This window comes from Papaver somniferum, chromosome 3, assembly GCF_003573695.1.
Source record: "Papaver somniferum cultivar HN1 chromosome 3, ASM357369v1, whole genome shotgun sequence".
NCBI lineage: Eukaryota > Viridiplantae > Streptophyta > Magnoliopsida > Ranunculales > Papaveraceae > Papaver > Papaver somniferum.
In genome coordinates this window covers 107,686,789-107,707,127 of record NC_039360.1, presented here as the reverse complement: position 1 = coordinate 107,707,127, position 20,339 = coordinate 107,686,789, and positions in this window count along the sequence as shown.

Here is a 20,339-nt window from a genome sequence, read left to right as displayed (position 1 = left end):
ATGGTTGAAAAGCGAACGGTGTTTCCCATATCTGTCTGAAGGCCTCTGCCAAGATGAACCTAACCTAAATGACTGAGATACCGGTCTGACTAATATTAACACACTGGCATATACAAGGGAACCAGTGGTCAATAACTTAAATCTAGATCAACAAACTGGCAAATACAAGGGAACCAGCAGTTGACTACACATAACAATAATTTTTTTTTTTTTAACTTAACGGCATGAATAGATCTTTTGGATCCAAGCGCATGCTTCTTGTCAGCAGATTACACGATAGTTCCCACGGGTCCTGCATTCCACGCTTGCTTAGGCGACGGAAACAGGGAGAACACACGCATATTGCTATCCAAGTGTTAATACTTATTCCGATTGGTCTAACTGGTCCGGTCTTTTTTTTTTTTTTTTTTTTTTTTTTTTGAAAAGGTAACTCAGTCACTCTATTTCACCCTAGCAAAGGTAACAACTTGAATCGTGTGCCCCACCAAATCACTTGAAATAAAAGAAAACTAAAAATAGAAAGTGAAAAGGACTCGACAAGATATGGCGAAACTATCATGTTATTTCTAACACCTGAGCTCTGTGCTTTTATGAATAGACTCTATAGATGTTTCCATCTAGTCAGATTGGTTCCTCAACTCCTAAAACAAAAATGTTTCCATCCACTTAGATTGGTTAGTGCTATCCTAAATACGCATAAATTTCTAGGCTCTGGAGTTTATTTATTACGCAACTAAAAAGTTTCTCCCAATACCCCCAAACTTAAATCTAACATTGTCCTCAATGTTCTAAAGATAAAATTAAAAACATGAACAAGGAGAAACGGTTACTATTTGAAGTAAAAGAGTTAAGGAAGGATATTACCGTGTTGCGTGAGATTGGGTTACCTCCCAAGAAGTGCTAAGTTTAAAGTCTTCAGCCAGACTTAGGAAAGGATTAGTCAACTCGAACCATAAAGTAACAGTCGAAATAACTGTGGGTCTTCAAAACTAAATAGAGCTGACCAAAGGAAACTACAATAACCCAAGAAAGTGAACATGTACTGCATACCCTTATCTAGTTTCCTGATGAAGATACCTATGTCCCATTGTGGTTCAGGTTCAGGTTCTATGAAAGGATCTTGATAGAATATTTTCATTGGCTGCGTTTCTTCATAGATGGGATCCGAATCACTAGGTCTTAGAGTCTGTAAAAACTCAAATACGAACTTAGAATCACGAAGTAATAACCTAAATAATTGCGGATCCTCTAAGTCAATCAGATATGACTTACATAGTTGACCACAGTGAGAGTAGTGGTCATTCTTAGGAAAATGTGTCGATTCCATTAACCTAAAGTACTTAGGCTTAGTCTCAGAACTTAATAAGTGACACATTTGAAATCTATACGTTCCCACAATTGGAAGAAAACTATTTGGTGGGAAAACAAAATCAATCTTGGTATTATTGCATGGGTTAACCACATCAACCAGAGGATGGGTTTCTAACATTTGAGACTCTTGTTGGATATCATTAGGTTCTGGAAAACGATTATGAAGATAATCTTGTAAGATGGTTGAGGCATTGATGTCAAGTCCCAAGTGAGGGACCTTACTAAGAGTTAAAGCACATGGAGAATGATACTCACCCCCAAACTTAGAGTTTTCGGCGTCTCTAGATAGACTAGTCATAACCTCCCTAATTTCTAGGTCGGCAATTGATTTTTCTAAGTCAGGTTCATCCTCGCTAATCTCTACGAGTTCATCTAAGACTATTGTTTCTAAATCGTTTGACTCGATCTCAAGATAAACTGGTTCCTCTAAACCATCATCGGTTTCGTAAACAGGACATACTACATCGTCTGAAACGGGGGTATCTCTAGTCAAATCCTCGTCCTTTTGAATAGGTGAATAATTTTTAAAATTATTAGGATCTGAATCAGAAATAATATAATCATTATAAGGCTCAACTGGGGTAACAAATTCCTGATCACTATTCCCACATATTTCAGATTCTTCATCATCACTATCCTCATCATCATGATACAATTTTTGAAATTCAAGAATTCTCAATCTTTGTTCCAAACTACATGGTCTATGTTTATAATATTTCTCATAGATCGTTAGAGGTGATTCCTCAATAAAAGTTGGAGTATCCATATATCGCTGCCCACGCATATATTCACCAAGAGTCATTTCCGAAGACGTCTCTTGATAACGAGAATTTCTAGACATATATTCTCGCAACGTCATCGCAGGTGGCGTCTCCTCAAAAGGATTCATCACCGAAGAAATATAAACTACAGAGGGATTCTATACAATCACAAACAAGGCCGACTCGACTCCACCAAAGCAAACCTAAAGATTTCTAGCAAACAAAAAGCATGATGGCTCCACTTAGATTGTTTCTAGACCAGCTTCTATCTTTCGAAAGGGAATTCGTTGCAATTTGAGCAAACCCCTCTGGAATCAATCCGAGTCAAAGTAAGTTGAATTGAGGCGAGGGAAGCTCAGTGGAGCTTTGATACCCAAGGCCTCACCGCTATCACAAGGCGGCGCAGTCACGCATTCAACCACAGAAACCATCATGAACTTTGGAGTGTGCTTAAAGAGCAACCATATTTTTCGAACGAGTTTCCTATTAAGCTCGTTACCCTATCGGTCTCGTTCTATTCCAAATTTTAAGCTTGGGTTCGCGTTAGGTTTCGTTTTCCTAAGGCGGGCAAGAAGGAACGGTGATGAAATCCGAACCCTTATCTTGTTTGGCCAGGCCTTGCCCTTTACTAGGAATAAAGACAGTCCGGTTCGTCCTCAAACAATTATCACCTTAAGGCAGACAGTAACCCGCTTGCAGAGATTCGCGGGTGTTTCGATTGGACTTACCTCCCGTACCAGACGGGCGATGAACCGTTGTCGTCGACTCGGGCCACGACTCCTATGCCGTGTACGAACCCGAGGGGCCGAGACGATATAGTAATCGTCGTCCTTCCCTGCACACAGTTTATATAATTTTTTTTTTTTTTTAATAATACCCTTCCGTAGGGTTAAAAAAAAATAAAGTCCAAGAGTAAAGTCCAAAGTCCATAAATAAATAAAAAAAAAATTACAGTTTTCCTCACACACTCTAAAAAAAAAAATTAAAAATTAAATCCTAAAATTGTCCTTTTTTTCTTCTCTTTTCGCTTTTCGCTTTAAGATTTTTCCTCTCCAAGTCCTTAGTTTTCACTTTGAACCTGCAAAATAAAGACAAAAAGAAACGTAAAAGGGAACAAACAATTCTAAAAAAAAAATAATAATAAACCTAAAAAAAATAAATCAATCTATATACAAGTCCGCGTCGGCGGCGCCATTTTGTTATATTTTTCAAGAGGTAAGTAAAAGTTCGTTGCTCGGACTTGAATAGATTTTAAAACGAAAATATATGTACAAATTTGTCACAAGATGTTCGAGAGGTATTGGGACTAAGGACTTGGCCAATTCTTCATGCATGTGGTATATTTTATTTATTCTTAACAATTACTGCTCAAAACATAAATATATGGACTCTTATTTTGCCAAAATAGATTCTCAGAATATTAGTTATAAATCGTAAGCATGGGACATCAAACATTTAAGCAAGCATGCCGCATCAAATAAAATGATAACTAATTAATTAAAATCATTTTTCAATTTTTAATCAGTGCAAAAGTCATAAAAAGAATAAATTAAATTTACCACAATGACGAAAATAGACTCCCTCCGTCGTCCCAATGTTGGGTTTAGCTCCTCATATTAATCATAATCTCAAAATGTTTTATTATTGCTCCAAAGTTGATTACAATTGAGTAAACAATGCAACAGAGAAATCGCAACAGCAGTTCCTGTTGCGAAGACGATGTTGGACTGTTACAGAGAAACAAATGGTGACGGAAAATTAAATGCTGTGGTTTACTTCTCTGTTGCAAAATATGATGAAGAAACTGTTGCGATGAAGATAAACGTTGCAGAGCAGTTGAAGAAACAGTTGCAAATGGATGAAGGAACCGTGGCCGATTCCTTGTTCTTCACGGGCAGCAGCAGCAGCAGCAGCAGAGTTTGATCAACTCTTGATTTCTGCGTCTGTGGCTCTCCTCTCTTCTCCCAACTCTCGACAGACCTTCCCTGTGATAGTAGCAACCTATTTATACACCTAATCCTCATTGAATCTCGCCATAACTCCTCAAAAATCTTCACAATGAAGAAAAATATTTTTGAGAATAATTTCTTATTTCTTCCTCTGTGTACGTTAATTGTCTTGGAAATCTTCATAAACTGATTGATATGCATCCTAGGAGAATATATGGGCTTAACTACACAAACATGCAACATCTTTTACGTGATTTTCTTTCCAAAAATGAGACGATATTCTTTTCTCTGTTTTGATTGGGAATTGATTTTCTGGACAAATTTGATCGATCCCAACCACCATAATATCTTCATATACTCATATCACATATACCCATTAAGTCTCAGCTCTTTAATCTCGTTAAAACACCTTCAAATGTCGAATTAAAAATCTGCCAGTAAAGGAAAGAATTTTCCCGCCAAAACAAATTTTGAATTTTGAAAGAAGGTCGCCCCTTATCCAGTGGTCGCCCCTTATCCAAAAGCGAGAGTCCGAATAACACTTGTCCTCCGGGTGCCAAAATCAACTTTTCGAGCCGAATTTTCTTAAAATATTTATTTCCAAAAAATACCTACAAATACATAAAATAACAAAATTAGTACAAAATCGAGTGCCAACAATACGGACATTGAGGACAAATTAGACACAAAAATGTGTCTATCACCCGTGGATACATGAAAACAAACCAGTGCTGGGGACTCATCCTTTACCGGTTTCGATACCCGAAAGAATCTTCAACAAGTCGTCTGAACCTGAAGAAGACTGTCTGTTGCCGTATCTGCAGCTTACCGGTGTGACGCAACTTCCCGGAGAGAGCCCATCAGCATACATTAAAAGGTTCCGAGCTCAAGTAAGTCTCATCACACAACCCTTTCTGCAAACAATCACTCCTCCTTCTGATAAGTCTTGGGGACTCGCTCCAACCGACGACCCAACCCTCGCTAGGAGATGTGAATGTGAGGCCGGTCCCATTAAACGTTTCATCAAGAGTTTAGAAGCTGTCTCGATCAAAGGCGACAAGGCCAAGGACCGGGTATCTGTGCAACACCCAAACCCATTTTGCATCGGAGATTTGGTGACGAAGACAACCGCGTTCAAAGTTGGGAGCATGACGGTGAAAGTTACCACTCAGCCTGATTCACCCACCGAAAAGGAGGATGAACCATACCTGGTAGCAGATGTTGCCTTAGGCGGCTACTGCAAGCTCATCAACGCTGACAAATTGGAAGGCGTGACAGTTCACTCACGGTGGCTCAAACCTTAAAGTACTTAAGACGTTGTGCTACCATTTATTTCCAGCGTCCTCCATATTTGAAACGTTGTGCTTTTTTTTTTCCAGCGTATTTCTTCCGCAATTTTCTTTTCATGCCGTATTTGTAATTCCTCCAGAAAATGATTGCACTGCTTGCATTCATAATTAGGGTTTTCATTTTCAATTTTCAAATTAATCAAAATATTATTTCCATCTAGGAATTTCTTTACCCCTAAAAGAAGAAACAGAATTCTGAGTCAGCCTAAATCATCATTACCCACTAGAGCAGGCCTGGAAGGAAACCCTAAACAAACATTTTGCATTCTCTGGAAGATGTCCGGGAAACAAGATATGTGCAGAAGAAGGAAGGCGTTTTGGGCCATTTACCCCAGCAAGACCAGGGAGATCTCGCGTCAGGAGCATAGACAGGTCTGTGGTATTTCATTATGGCATTCTCTTTTTCATTGCAAGAACAACATATGATCGCACCCGATATGGCTATGTTGGAATATTTACATCAAGAAACAATGTGAAACCCTTATTCAATCAACCAAGCAAAAAAGGACCTTAAACTCATCCGCCACTGAGTGCAAGGAAAATGTTCGCAAGTTACGAGAATATGTTCGAAAAAAAAAAAAAAGAACAGGGAGATCTAGTCATCAAGAAGATTGATTGTGTCTTCACCGCCATTATAACCCGCTTCAACACCATCACTGTGGGTCACTTCATTCGGAGACGCTTCGCTCTTCTTTTCGGATATTTATGCAGCAACATTCTCCGCTTCAACATCCTCAGCAGGGACAACCTCTGTACCTTCCTCAGAACTCACTGCAATATTGGAGATTATGCCAATCACTTTCAAACGTTCGGGCTCATCTGTGTCGGAATCAAGGATTATCACACCGTCGTGGATTGGATAATCACACTTTGTATCACCTGGAGGTCGTTTGTGTTCAACCCTCCGCCTCTTTAACCGTGTTTCAAACCTCTCAGACCTCGCGCTCACTGGTACTCGCGACGCTTCATCATGCCTCCATTGCTCCTCCATATCGATTGCAGCTGAAAGGGCACAAATACGTTCCCTGGCAATACGCAGATGCAGAATGGACATCCCCTGTATAGCACGACCAACTTCGCGAAGTGGGAGGTCGATTTTAGCCATCACCGCCTCGTGCGCATTAGCCTCAGGCTTGTTGACTTCGAAACTTTTTTCTGGAGAAGTTACAGAGTGGTCGTCACCAACTACTTCCATGATGTACTGCAAAAAAGAGGTTACAGTTGCATGTTAAAAAAAAATCATCGTGGTCAATCATAGGATCAGATAGACACGGAGTAGTACCTGAGATATCGAAGAAAACGATTACTTGATAGGAAGAAGGTCCTTGGAGTCTTCTTTATATTTCACGATCCAACAGGATCCCAGGAGAAAAATGAGTCTTTGCTTCCCACCTATAAAGGATACTGATCCGGGATAGTGATCAACAATACTTATCAGATATACAATGCTTGTCAGACGTGTTTGGGAGAAGCTGCCGTATAATGAGAGTAAGCACCCCCAATCCAAGAAGCGGGCCGAGTTCCGTCCAGGGATATGCGGAGGGAGTCAAAGAAAGTAAAAGCGGCTCGACTAACCAAGTCGTAATCTCTTCCAAACCCTAATTAAGATCGAAAAAGACTGTTGAGGAGGAACGGCTCAACCAGCTCCGGGACGCTTGGGGCATATGACAGTATTCTCTCACGCGGTAAATATATATTTAATTTAGCTTGGTCATTTCGATATGTAAATTGTCACCATCTCATGCCTACCCCCAATAGTGTAACCATTGTGTGCTAGGCAGGGGACTTAATGTTGATGGTGGATTTTTGTTTAAGGCTAAAATTGTAAAAGTCGAATTTTAATAGGCTGACATTCTGTAAAGGATAAAGCCATTTGAGTGATGAATACTTCTTCACTTTATTAATTCAACCAGAATGGAGCATGTGGCAACAATCCCTGTAAATTAAATACACCCAGAACAGAGCATGTAGCAACAATCCCGATTTTCTGTGGATTTATAACATTATTAATTAATGATTTATTAGCCTTGTATTTCCTGTGTTGTTCCCGAGAACCCTCACTGTTGATGCGGCATGAGGACTGAGTGTTGCCCCTAACAGGGTAACACGAATATCCGAGTGTCAATTGTGAGGCATGCACGAAATGCCCGTACAGGTTATCTCTCGGTGTGTTATACTAGCCCGATTGAGTAAAGTCTCTCGGTGTGTTATACTAGCCCGATTGAGCATTCCTCTCGGTGTGTTATACTAGCCCGATTGAGTATAATCTGGACTGTCTGTGTCAGTCTCAGAAATAATCATGGCCACGCAGGTTGGCCCCATGATTCGATAGCCTAGACGATCCTCAATAGGAGCAGGCTATCACCACAATGACCACCAGCGGGCCCGGTTATGCCCTGGCTGGTCGAATACATACCACGCCCTTCAAATGGCCACCGAATGCCAGCCCAGAGTTGGATGTCCAGGCTGGTGTGGAGCAGCTAAAAAGGATCGCGCGACAAGGGCCGGCCAAACCAGATTTAAAAACAGTCATGGCCGTCCAACTTCGCCGGCACGGTTGGACGGCGTAGATTTTTCCAAGTCCGGTCGGACAAGTACCGTGGTGTACACCAACGGGCCCCCTTCCTACCTGCATAATCGATCCTCCCCTGACTTAGCCACGGAATGACGTGCGGTTGCCTGAAGATGGGTCGACGTGAGGCTTAAAGGGTCGTAGGAAATTCCACTAAGGGTCTCAGATTGATCACGACCATCCAACTTCACCTATGTTTGGATGGCTTAGATCAGGCCTATAACCATCAGTCAGGTATCACCATGTTCACCACCGGCCAAATGTGGGTCCCACGTGGTCGGCCAATCCAAACGAAGAGCATAACATGCAAATTCGTCCGGAAAAAGTAGGTTGCGCGCGACCAACAGAACCCTAATTAGGGTTTGCGGCATATTGCATGTGTCGTAAATCGATCACGAGCATCCATCTTCGCCATCCTGGATGAAGGGTGCAGGAATAGACTAAGGAGGTCCAGAGAGTATCTACATGATCACCTTGGGCCCGTCTACCTCTATGTCCGACCGATAAGAGCAAGGCAGGACCAGATGCCTCGGTTCGTGCGCCCTGAAGATGACATGCCGCTCCCCTTTGGAAATCCTTTGCGGCACAGGATTCCTGTTGCAAATCGATCTCAGCCGCTCCTCTTTACCTGTAAACTTGAGTGGCCTAGATCGCATCTTGATAGGGAAGTGAGGTTTAGACATGCACACCGGAAAGCCGTCTACACGCCTTCCCGGTCGGTCCTGCCAAGAATACCTCCCATGCTTTGTTTCGACCAAGCTGAAGAGTGATGCTTACACCTCTTCAAAACCCTAAAACTTCATCAACGGTCGCAGATGAGTGTCATATATCATCTCATCCGTCCAACTCTACCAGCTTGGTTAGGAGTTAAATGGCCAATAAGGTGTCGTGGTTATTACCATCTGTCACCCTACCACATCATGTGATCGGCTAAGGGAGGGATTGCCTGTGCAACCTCCAAACTATCATTCGAAGATAGCTAAGCATGCATCTGTTCTAAGATGCTTAATCCGCGACTTACTCCATTAAGCCTTAAAACAACGATGCTTCATACACATTGATTATATTCGATGCGTTGCATGTATAGAATACACACGATATTTCATGAATATTGACTTCCTAAATAACTTAGTTATTTAACCTAGCACCGTATGCTACCTTCTGTGGGTCCCACGATCCACACAATCGAGACATCAAGCATGTCACAAATTGGGGGATACATACTGGGATATTGGTCTGGCGGTTTACAGCGTGCAGCGTGCAACACGCCATCACAAGAACGTGTCGGGAAGACATGGACGGTTAGTGATGATGGGAGGAGTGGGCTCATACCTGATCATGTGACAATCACTAACACGACTCCACTACTACATCACTCCACTTCCTCCACTTCCCACGAGAGACGTGGGTTAGGCTCAATGACTTGTATAAATAGGTTCTCCTCCCTATTACCAAGACAGACAAGACAGAAACCAAGTGTTGATACAATTCGTATTCAAACACACAGAGCTGATTGCTTACATCTTGCAAGCCAGTTCGGTATTCTGATACAAGTCATAAACAGCCAACACCTTCACAATCTCAACACCTTCTTCGCTTCCCTCCCTAAGATCAACCCCATCTCCTTCACTTTGTGACCGAAGCAAGTCTGGAACGACCATTTCTTGGTTTAGGCCAGAATTGTACAAATTGATCTCTCGAATCAGAAAGCACTCCCGTGCAGTGCATTTGTTTAGGGTTTAGATTCATTTCTCATCCACACACACACCAAAATTACCAAAACCAGCAGAAATAGTTTTCACCCATAAATATAAGGGTTTCGTATTAAGTTTATTCTAAGGATTGTTGAGCCTCATCCAGATGGTATGAAAGTTACAACTCAAAATTTCACTGTTTTTGTAAATGTATTTCAGTAGCTATATGGATCTGTAACCACTGGTTACACAAGCTATATGGATGTGTAACTGATAGTTACACATGCTGGTAAAACCACAAATATTACCCAAGAAAACTTGCAAGATGGAGTTTATGATTCTTCTGTAAACGGCAGTGGAACAACTAATCACGATGTGAATGAAAACGTTCAACATGCATATGGAGAGGCTGTTAGCGAGCAACTGTTGGAGGTTGATTCTGGTAGGTTTCTCACTTTGTTTTTCATTGCCTGAGATTTCTATTCTTTCAATAATCCTTTGTTCAGTCCCATAGCTTCGTGCAAGTACATTCTTGTTGGAAGTTGATATAAACTTGTATGACATGAAACAAGAAAATATAACTATTACATATTAGGCATTAGACAAGGAAAAATGATACTTTGCAGTGAGGATACTGCAGTTTAATGATTTTATTATGTGTAACGTTTCAGTTTCTACTGCAGAAAAGCGACTGTGGAGCATAGTCAAGTCCAGATCATTAGACTTCAATGCTTGGACTGCACTAATTAATTGAAGAGACGAAGAAGGTGGAAGATGCAGATGTATGTTATGACAATTGAAGTTTGTCCGCCTTCATACTTTACGGGTACGCAAGCTAATTGTATATGTAGCTACTAGTTACACATGCCAATTGGATGTGTAACTGCGAGTTACACATGCTAATTGAATGTGTAACTGCTACTTACATATGATAATTATATGTGTAAAAGTTTGAGTAAACCCGAAATGATACGTAATTCAGTTAGTTAGTTGCATATATGCCTGAACTAGTTACATATGCTAATTATATGGTTTTGAAACTGAAATTGCAGGTTGATTTTTGAACCAAATTGTTGGAGCTGAAACAAGGAGGTGTGATGTTGATGGAATTCGCAGAAGAAAAGAGTGGAAATGTGTTGGTGACTGAGATGTAAATGCAGGCTAGCATTGGATGTGAATGGCTATGTTTGTGTGAGTTATAAATGGAGATGTGCTGGTGCTATTGTGGATTGGAAGCAATGTTGCAGGTAAAGAGAAGAAAGCTGCAGCTGATTTTTTAGTTAATGATTGCAGTTAATAGGTAAAGCGGAAAAAGAAATGTTGCAGGTAAAGAGGAGAGAGCTTTTAGGTATTGATCACTCTTACAATTTTTCTTCATCATCGTGTTTGTTTGATGAGTTTCACAGTGATTGTTCCTTGCAGTTTCTAGTTTTGATTCTTAATTTTCACTGACAAGTAAAAAAAATAATTTAATTTGATTCATGGAGGTTGACACCAGTGATGTTTCTCTAATGGATCATACATTTGAGAAACTACCAAATCATCTAATGTGTTAGAGCATTGCTCGGTCGAACTCGCATGCGTTGCTATCTCAAGCATGTTTGTCAATTTTAGTGATCAAAACTATAAGTCTTGATTTCTAGCCTACATAGCTAAAGGTCTTGGACTAGGATAGAAAGTGTAGTGGAGCTCAAAAACTCCATGGCAATCATTATACAAGACGAAGGACTACTCAAGGAACTGGTGGATCTTCATCGACTAAAAGGTATGTGGAGACTTGAACTTATCTGTCACTCAAAGGTCTATCTATTATATCTCCTACTCTTGAGACAAAAGTCGCTTTGATATATAGACTTTCATTATGCACATTTGCTATTTCGAGCCGAGTTTATCTCGCCTATCTATTTCTCGAAATATGTGTTGGTAAGCTTTCGCTTTAGCCAAATTCATCTTTACCTAGTGACGAAAGTCATGTTATGTTTCAATCACTTTGAAAATTGCTCTGACGAAAAATGGTCTGTGAATAACGGCTATATCCATCCTCTGAGAATGTTTCAATGATTTAAATGAGAGTTTAGATTACATAACCATTGGTAGGATATAAGCATTGTTGTGGAAACACATATATGTATAAGTCCTTATTCCTTGAACCAAAGTTTGCGAACTTTGTTGATAAAGAGAAACGGAAGTGGCGTGAGCCAAGTCCGCGAACTCAGTCCGCGAACTGGCGGAAGTTTTCAACCCGATAATTTTTGCTGGAGTTTGTGAAATCCTTCCATGAGCTTAAGTCCTCGAACCCAGTCCACGAGCTTGAGCAGGTTATATCTAAAACCGGTTGTTCTTGAACTCATGTTTATTTAAACTAAGGAATGCTTTTGCAAACCGTGGCTACAAAGTTCATGAACCGATTCGAATGAATCAAACCATTTTTGCTTCGATTGTATCTTGTGTAGTTACATAAGATCTAAGCAATTGAACAACTCTCTAACTAGTTCATTTGAGTCATTTGAACTAGTTATGGTGAAGAAGAATATGGTTGATATGAAAGTAATCATATGGCTAACCATTTGGTTAACTATTGTTGAACCAACAAATGTTAATGTTTGGGAACGGTTTGTAAACCCAAAATTGGACATTTCATTTGTGTGTAACAAGCTAAGTTTTCGATCCAACGGTTGAGAAATATTAGCTTGAATCTAATCAGGTTTTCATCTAACGGTGAATATTGAATGCTTTGTTACCAAGCTAACATTGATTGCAAATCCTGATTTGAAAACTATATAAGGGAGAACTCTAGCAACTGGGAAACCTAATCCCCACACCTTACGTGTGATACTAGTTGCATAGCTAGAGTCGATTATCCTTTAACCTTTGGTTTCTTCTTCTAAACCAGGTTAACGACTTAAAGACTTCATTGGGATTGTGAAGCCAGACCGATACTACTTTTCTTGTAGTTGTGTGATCTGATCTTGCATCTTCTATCGTTACAAGTACGATTGTAATAATTGGCTCGAGATTTATATCTCCAATAGGCAAGATAGAAAAGTAATCACAAACACTTCGTCTCATCGTTTGTGATTCCACAATATCTTTTTTCGCTGCGTCGATTAAGATTATTGTGAGGTGATCAATAATACTAGGTTGTTCTTCGGGAATATAAGACCGGTTTATTGATTGGTTCATGTTCACCTTGATTTACCAAAAGACAGAGAAAAAATCGTAGGTATATTCGTGGGAGACAGATCTATCTATTACCGTAGACTTTTCTGTGTGATACAAATTTGTTTATTAAAGTCTTCGACTTTGGGTCGTAGCAACTCTTAGTTGTGGGTGAGATCAGCTAAGGGAATCAAGTACGTAGCATCATGCTGGGATCAGAGGCGTAGGAGCATAACTGTACCTTGGATCAGTGTGAGATTGATTGGGGTTCAACTACAGTCCAGACCGAAGTTAATTTGGAGTAGGCTGGCGTCTGTAGCGGCTTAATACAGTGTGTGTTCAATCTGGACTAGGTCCCGGGGGTTTTCTGCATTTGCGGTTTCCTCGTTAACAAATTCTGGTGTCTGTGTTATTTCTTTTTTGCATTATATTTTGTTATATAATTGAAATATCACAGGTTGTGCGTTGTTCAATCAATTAGAATATCCGACCTTTTGGTTGTTGATTTAAATTGATTGACACTTGGATATTGGTCTTGGGTACCATCCAAGTTATCTCTCTAGTATTTGATAAAGACTCTCAGATTTCTATTTGCTTTAGTATATATCAAATCGAGAGATTGAGATATAAACTCTTTGATATACTTTTTATCTAGATTGAGTCTGACTGTCTAGTTGATTCTCTAGAAATTATATTAGAGTTTGTCCATACAGATTGCTAAGCAAAATATTGGGTGTGGTTGTTGTACCCCCACTTTTTCATAATGATTAATATTGAAATATCCTTATGTAATGTTCCTTAGAGGCACTAGTTATGTTCAATGTACGATTGGTCGATCAACTGTCTGCGAGACAAGTTTTGTAGTGCTACCGTTGCTTACGAGTTAGGTGTAAGACATTAGATTATTAGACATTTCTTTGCATTATTGCATCCGCACATTAGTTTATATATATCCAAACATATAAACTTTGAATTATAAATACTGAGGTCTTTGAACCATGTTAGTTTGATGCTCTGATGGATTTTTTTGCTGGAGATACACAATTAGACTTAGTAATTGCTGAGTACACAGGTCATATGTATGTGTAACTCCTAGTTACACATTCTATATGCATGTGTAACTTCTCTAGACAGATGCATGTGTAACTTCTAGTTACACAAGTTAGATGCTTGTGTAACTCCTTGTTACACATGATAGATATCTAACTCATATGCATGTGTAACTGTCAATTAAAATAGTCAAATACATATGTAATTCCTAGTTACACTAGACAGATGCATGTGTAACTCCTAATCATACATGCTAATATTAGTTATCATGTGTCTTTTATATGTTCTTTGTTTTATAATTTTGCCTTGCAATTATTCTATAATTTGTTTCTTTGTTTTTTGTCCATCCAACCTAATCCCATGGATGTGCATTTTTGTTTATAGATGTGCAAGTATATTAGAATCGAGAAAGAAAAAAAAGGAAGGAACCATTTAAATTATATGATATAGTGGATTATTTCTAGGATTTCGCTTTGCATATCTAGTGTTTTAATTCGTTTTTTGCCTTCAATAACAACCAATTACTGTAATGGATAAATGTACGAATTACTGTAAATAAAAATTGAAGTAATACATGTATTTTCCGTATGTGTAGTTTTGATGTATAACTAATGAGTAACTTGTAGATACACATACATATATCATGTGTAATAAAAAGTTATGCATGCATATGGATGTGTAACTTGTAGATACACATGCCATACACATGTGTAACTTCTGGGTACACATGTGTAACCGTTTCTTGCCATACGCATGCCACACATATATATACAAGTGTAACTTTGCATTACACATGTCATAAGGATGTGTAACTTATGGATACACATGTCATATGCATGTGTAACTTTTGTTTACACATTCACATTATACTTTAATAATTTTGGGCCTAGATTTAATAATTTTTGGCCTAGATTTAAATTTTAGTAAGAATAACCAATAGGTACTGTTATAGTAGTCTTAGTTAGTGGCAGGTCCACCCACTAAATCCCAGTAACCAGTGGTCCAAAACTTTTTTAAAAAAATAAAATTTGGACCAATTTTTTTATTTCCAGGTCTTGTACACGTGCGGAAACGGTTATGTGTAATTAGAAAATATCAGAAATAACCTTTCCTATTTAAATCAAGTTTCCTAAATTCTTTTCATTCTATTTTTTGAGATCTGATTTCTGATCTGCTCTCTCTCTCTCCGCGTTCTGCTTCTGGATTCCTCGAGCTAGGGTTTTAGCTGATTTTTTTGTGTTTGCAGGTATGTTGTGTGGTATCCTTTCATTCCTCTTTCTCCTATTGCTATTTTCTTTTGTTTTTGTTTGTATTTTCAACTAATACTTGATAATTAGATTGATTTAGTGATGTTTTTGGTTTATTTTCAATTGAATAATATAATAAGAACATGATCATGATGTTTTTATAACTCGATTTCATTATTCATGTTTATAGCAAAATCTAATGTTTAGGTATTAGATTTGGTGTTGATAATAAACTGAAAGAGTCTACTTTCGTCGATTTGGTATGATCCTGCAGTGTATTTGTGTTATACCGTGTTTTTTAATTGATTTTTGGGTTGGATCCATGAGTACGTATGTGATACTGAAATATGTGCTTTGATTCGGTTATATTCAGAGTTTTGTCACTGTTTTTGGTTTCGATCCATGAGTATGTATGTGTAATACTGAAATATGTGCTTTTATGTTATATTCATGGATTCATCAATTCTTCTTTACATCCAGTTGATTTTTAGTTCATGAATACGCAGTACGTATATGGCGTACTGATAGAAACTTCTTCTGATTCTGTTTTATTCAGAGTTTTGCCATTTTTTTTGTTTGATCCATGAGTACTATGCGAGATACTGAAATATGTACTGTATTTCTCATTTTTTTACTGCATTCTCATGCATTTATAGTGTGTTTGATGGAGCGCGTAATGAATGTACTGTATTTTTCATTTTTTAATGTATTATGATGATGGAATGAATTGATACACGGTAAAATTAGGAACTTTAATTATAGTTAATTATCTGAATTAGTACATATTGCATGTACTACTCATTTTTATTTGTTGTTCATCATGGTCGTAGTAATATTATTACGGTTTGGTCACATATACAGGTTCAAAATATTTAGTTCTAATCCAAACACTAGGAACTTTTTGAGTATACCATTTATGTTATGCAAATTAACTAGTTTTGTTTTCAGTATAGCATTTATGTACTGCAAATTCATAGTGTCTAACACACGTAGACTCATATATGTAAGCATAATCATGGCTTTTTAATCAGTATGGAAGTTAGGTACTGAAAATTCTGAGACTTTTTTTCGGTTTCAATTAGTGTAGCTTTTTAGTTTCTGAGAGTATATCATATATGTACTGTTATATTTGCTTTAGTAGATGAATTTTACCTGCAATAATGCTTTGGTGTTGGCTGTTGTCCATGAAACGTCATCGATGATGCTAAACAAGTTAAATCAAGATTTGGGAAGAGAAATTTAATTGTTCTGGGCACTATACCAGGTTCACTTTTGAAAACTATGAAGGACGGCCTTGCGTACCTGGAGTTCAAAGTAAATGAAAGTGTTTTCAGTCAGATTTTTTCTTTCAGTGCATCCATTATGCACTCACATTCTCAGTATGTATCAGATGTACTGATTTTTTGATTGTATGTGAAGTACTTGAAAATCAGTATGTAATTTAAACTTTTTTGTAGTACAATCAATATATACTTTATTCTTTTGGAGTACAACAAAATTCTGTTAGCTTTTTTAGAGTACTGCAATTATGTATTGTTTTATATCTTTCTGGGACAGAGTACTTTGTGCTCATGTGAAACTCATTAACATTCTGAGATTATTTTCAAGCATTATTGAGTTTCAATATTATTGGTTTTCAGTTTTCTTTATAGGTTATTTTAGAGTGCAGGAGCTATGTACTCTATATTGTTTTCTACTCTATAGTCAACAAGTACCTGTATAATTTTTAGAGTACAGTCATTATGTACTCAGGTGAATGGACTACATAAATGTTACATATATCACACCTATGTACATAGTCATCTGTGGACACAAAAAGAATCTTTGACAGTCATTATGTACAGTCATTATGACTGTCAAAGGTTGTTTGCCTTCATAAGCACTGAGTACCTGGATAATTTTTTGAGTACAATCATTATGTACTCTGTATGTTTTTCAGGTGACAACAACTGTTACATAGAACACACCAAACACACAGATGCACTCTACATATTTTGGTCTTTTGCTATCCAATAACATGTCAAGACCTTTATAAAGAGAAAATAACTTCACATAGATTAAAAACAAACACCAAGGATTCCAAAACAGTTGTTATTAAAACACTAATATGTTTGATAAAATTCTTCACTGCGAAGTTATGAGAAGGTTATTTGATCGTGGAAAGCAGTTTGAAGCTATTAACAGGTTGTATTTCGTCACACACCTAACTCAAATTACTTCTATGTGTGATACTTCATCCAGTGCTTTGTATACTCGACTGATATTTGATCGAGGGAGAGATTTAGAGGGATCTATTTTAGTGGATCGATACACTGCTGAAATGGTGTCGAATTTTTATCATTAGTGCCGGCTAGAATGTTTGCTGGTGATATCAAATACGTTTTTAATCTTTATAGATGGTGACAATTGTTATTGTGTGAAGCTGTGTAGAGGTAAATGTCTTCGCTGTGGCTTTGGTTTTGCTCGAATCTTATTTGATCGTGGTAAACTAATTGAATCTGTTGTGAGGTGTTTTTCTTATAAGGGAAATATTCCCAAATTCTGCGTTGCTCCTTGTTTATTTGTTGGTAATGGATTGAATTTCGTGGATGGTCATAAACTTAGAATATATCAAAACAACAAGTAAACTTAGAATATATTCTAGGGTAACTTCTAGTAGCTATGTAATCCTAATCAAAATAAAACCCAGGTTTTCAGTGTTTCATATATGTATTTTCAGATTACAACCATTAAATTGGTGTCATCAGTTCTTCTTCCTGCAATTCTTGGCATCCAAAAGATTACATCCACTTTTTCTGGTGTTGATGTGAGAACGTGTGTTTTGCCTCTTCTAACGAACTCAAATGTGAGTTCATTCTTGACTTGACCCCTTTTGTAACATTGTAAAATCTTCTTAACAACACTTTTCACAGTGACTTTCTGTGTACTTTTAATGTACTTGAACATTAGGAGTACCTGTCCAACACTTTTCTCGGTATAGAATTTATGCACTTCAAAATTCATAATGACTGAAACGCACACAACCATATATGGATGCATAAACAATGTTACTTAATCAGTATTAGGCTTATGTACTGCATACCCAAGATCATTATCTCAAAAACCAATATAATGATTTTAGAGTACCAAAGCACTGTTGTACTTCAGTATAGTATATATGTACTGGTATGCATTGAAAGGAAAAAAAAAACCTCACGTTACTTTTGATTGTTATTCAACAGTTTTTGAGTTATGTACTGGAAAATCTATGTAATGCAGCTGGACAAGATCTATATAACTTCCTACTGGATTTTATGACAACCATACCTGCAAAATTAACTAGTTTTGTTTCAGTATAACATTTATGTACTTCAAATTCATAGTGTATAAAACACATACAATCATATATGTAAGCACAAACATGGGTTATTTATCAGTATAAGTGTTATGTACTGGAAATCTATAGTGCCTAACACATCTACGGTCAGATATGAAAGCATAATAATTGTTATGTAATCAGTATGTGAGTTATGTACTGCCAATAAAGTGTAAAACATAGTATGAGAGGTATGTACTCAAACTCATATTTTCTAACATGCATATAATCATAAATGAAAGCATAAACAAGGTTCTTTGATCAGTATGGAAATTATGTACTGCAAATTTATAGCGTGTAACATAACTACAATCATGTATGAAAGCATAATAATTGTTATTTAATCAATATGGTAGTTATGTACTGCCAATAAATAGTGTCTAAAACACACACAATCATATACCTAGGCATAAACATAGTTTTTTATCAGCATGGTAGATATGTACTGATGGATTTATGTTATAGAAAACAAAAGAACAAGCCGCATGTCACTTATGGTGGTTATTCAAGCATTTTTCATCAATTTTTGAATTATGTACTAGTGAATCTATCTCATAAAACACAAAATACAAACTGCCTATTACTTATGATGATTATTCAAGCACTCTCATCAGTATTGGACATATGTACTGGTGGATCTAGGTTATAGAAAACAAAAAACAGAAACCAAATGTCGCTTATGATGGTTATTCAAGCATTTTTCATTGGTTTTCAGTTATGTACCGGTGAATCTATCTCCTAAAATACAGAATACAAACTGCATATTACTTATGATGATTATTCATGGACTTTCATTAGTGCAACAAATATGTATTGCTAATTCACACTATAAAATTTAAAAGAAACTATCATATATCCACCGACAGATCATATTAATCAAAATAAACAAGTATTTTTCAGGACAACAAATATGTACCGATACATACTTTTACACGGCAACAAAAATCAAAATAAGTACTGAATCTAATGAAAACAAGTAAATTCAACAAAAAAATTTCAGTATGTCGTATACGTACTGTTTGTTCATACTGCAAATATCAACCGCAATATCAAAATAAGTGGAAAATATGTAAGAATAAGTAAATCTAACCAGTTTTTTTCCTGTACAACATATATGTACTGCTACTGCAATATCAAAATAATATTGAATCTATGAAAATCAACTGGTGGATCTTCATTAGAATCATCTTCTTCTACTGATTACGGAGTACTTCTTCTTCCAATACTTATTCATGTACGTTTTTTTTGTGTTTGTTCATCTTTTTTTAATAATTTTGGATCTATTTCATTGATGATTCATTATGAGAAGTATCGATTTGATCGATAATATCCAGTAGTTTCTGAGAGAGAAAGAAACAAAAGAGAGAGAAAGATGAGAGGGTTATGTTTTCATGGAAAAATGTAAATGAGAACGTGGCTTTCTTGACTCTCTTCACACATATTTAACACATTATGGTAAACTGGTAATTTCCTTAAGCAGTGTTTGTGGGAATAAATTGTTTCTGCTGGTTTTGGTAATTTTGGGTGTGTGGATGAGAAACAAATCTAAACCCTAAACAATGCACTGCACTGGAGTACTTTTGATTCGAGAGATCAATCTGTTCAATCCTGGCCTAAACCAAGAAATGGTCGTTCCAGGCTTGCTTGGGTCACAAAGTGAAGGAGAAAGGTTGGTCTTAGGGAGGGAAGTGAAGAAGGTGTTGAGACCAGAATGGTTAATTCTGAAGGTGTAGCTGTTTTATGACTTGTATCAGAAAATGGAACTGGCTTGCAGAATGAAAAGCTATCAGTTGTTTGGTGATTCTGGATATTGTGTTGTTCTCTGACCAAAA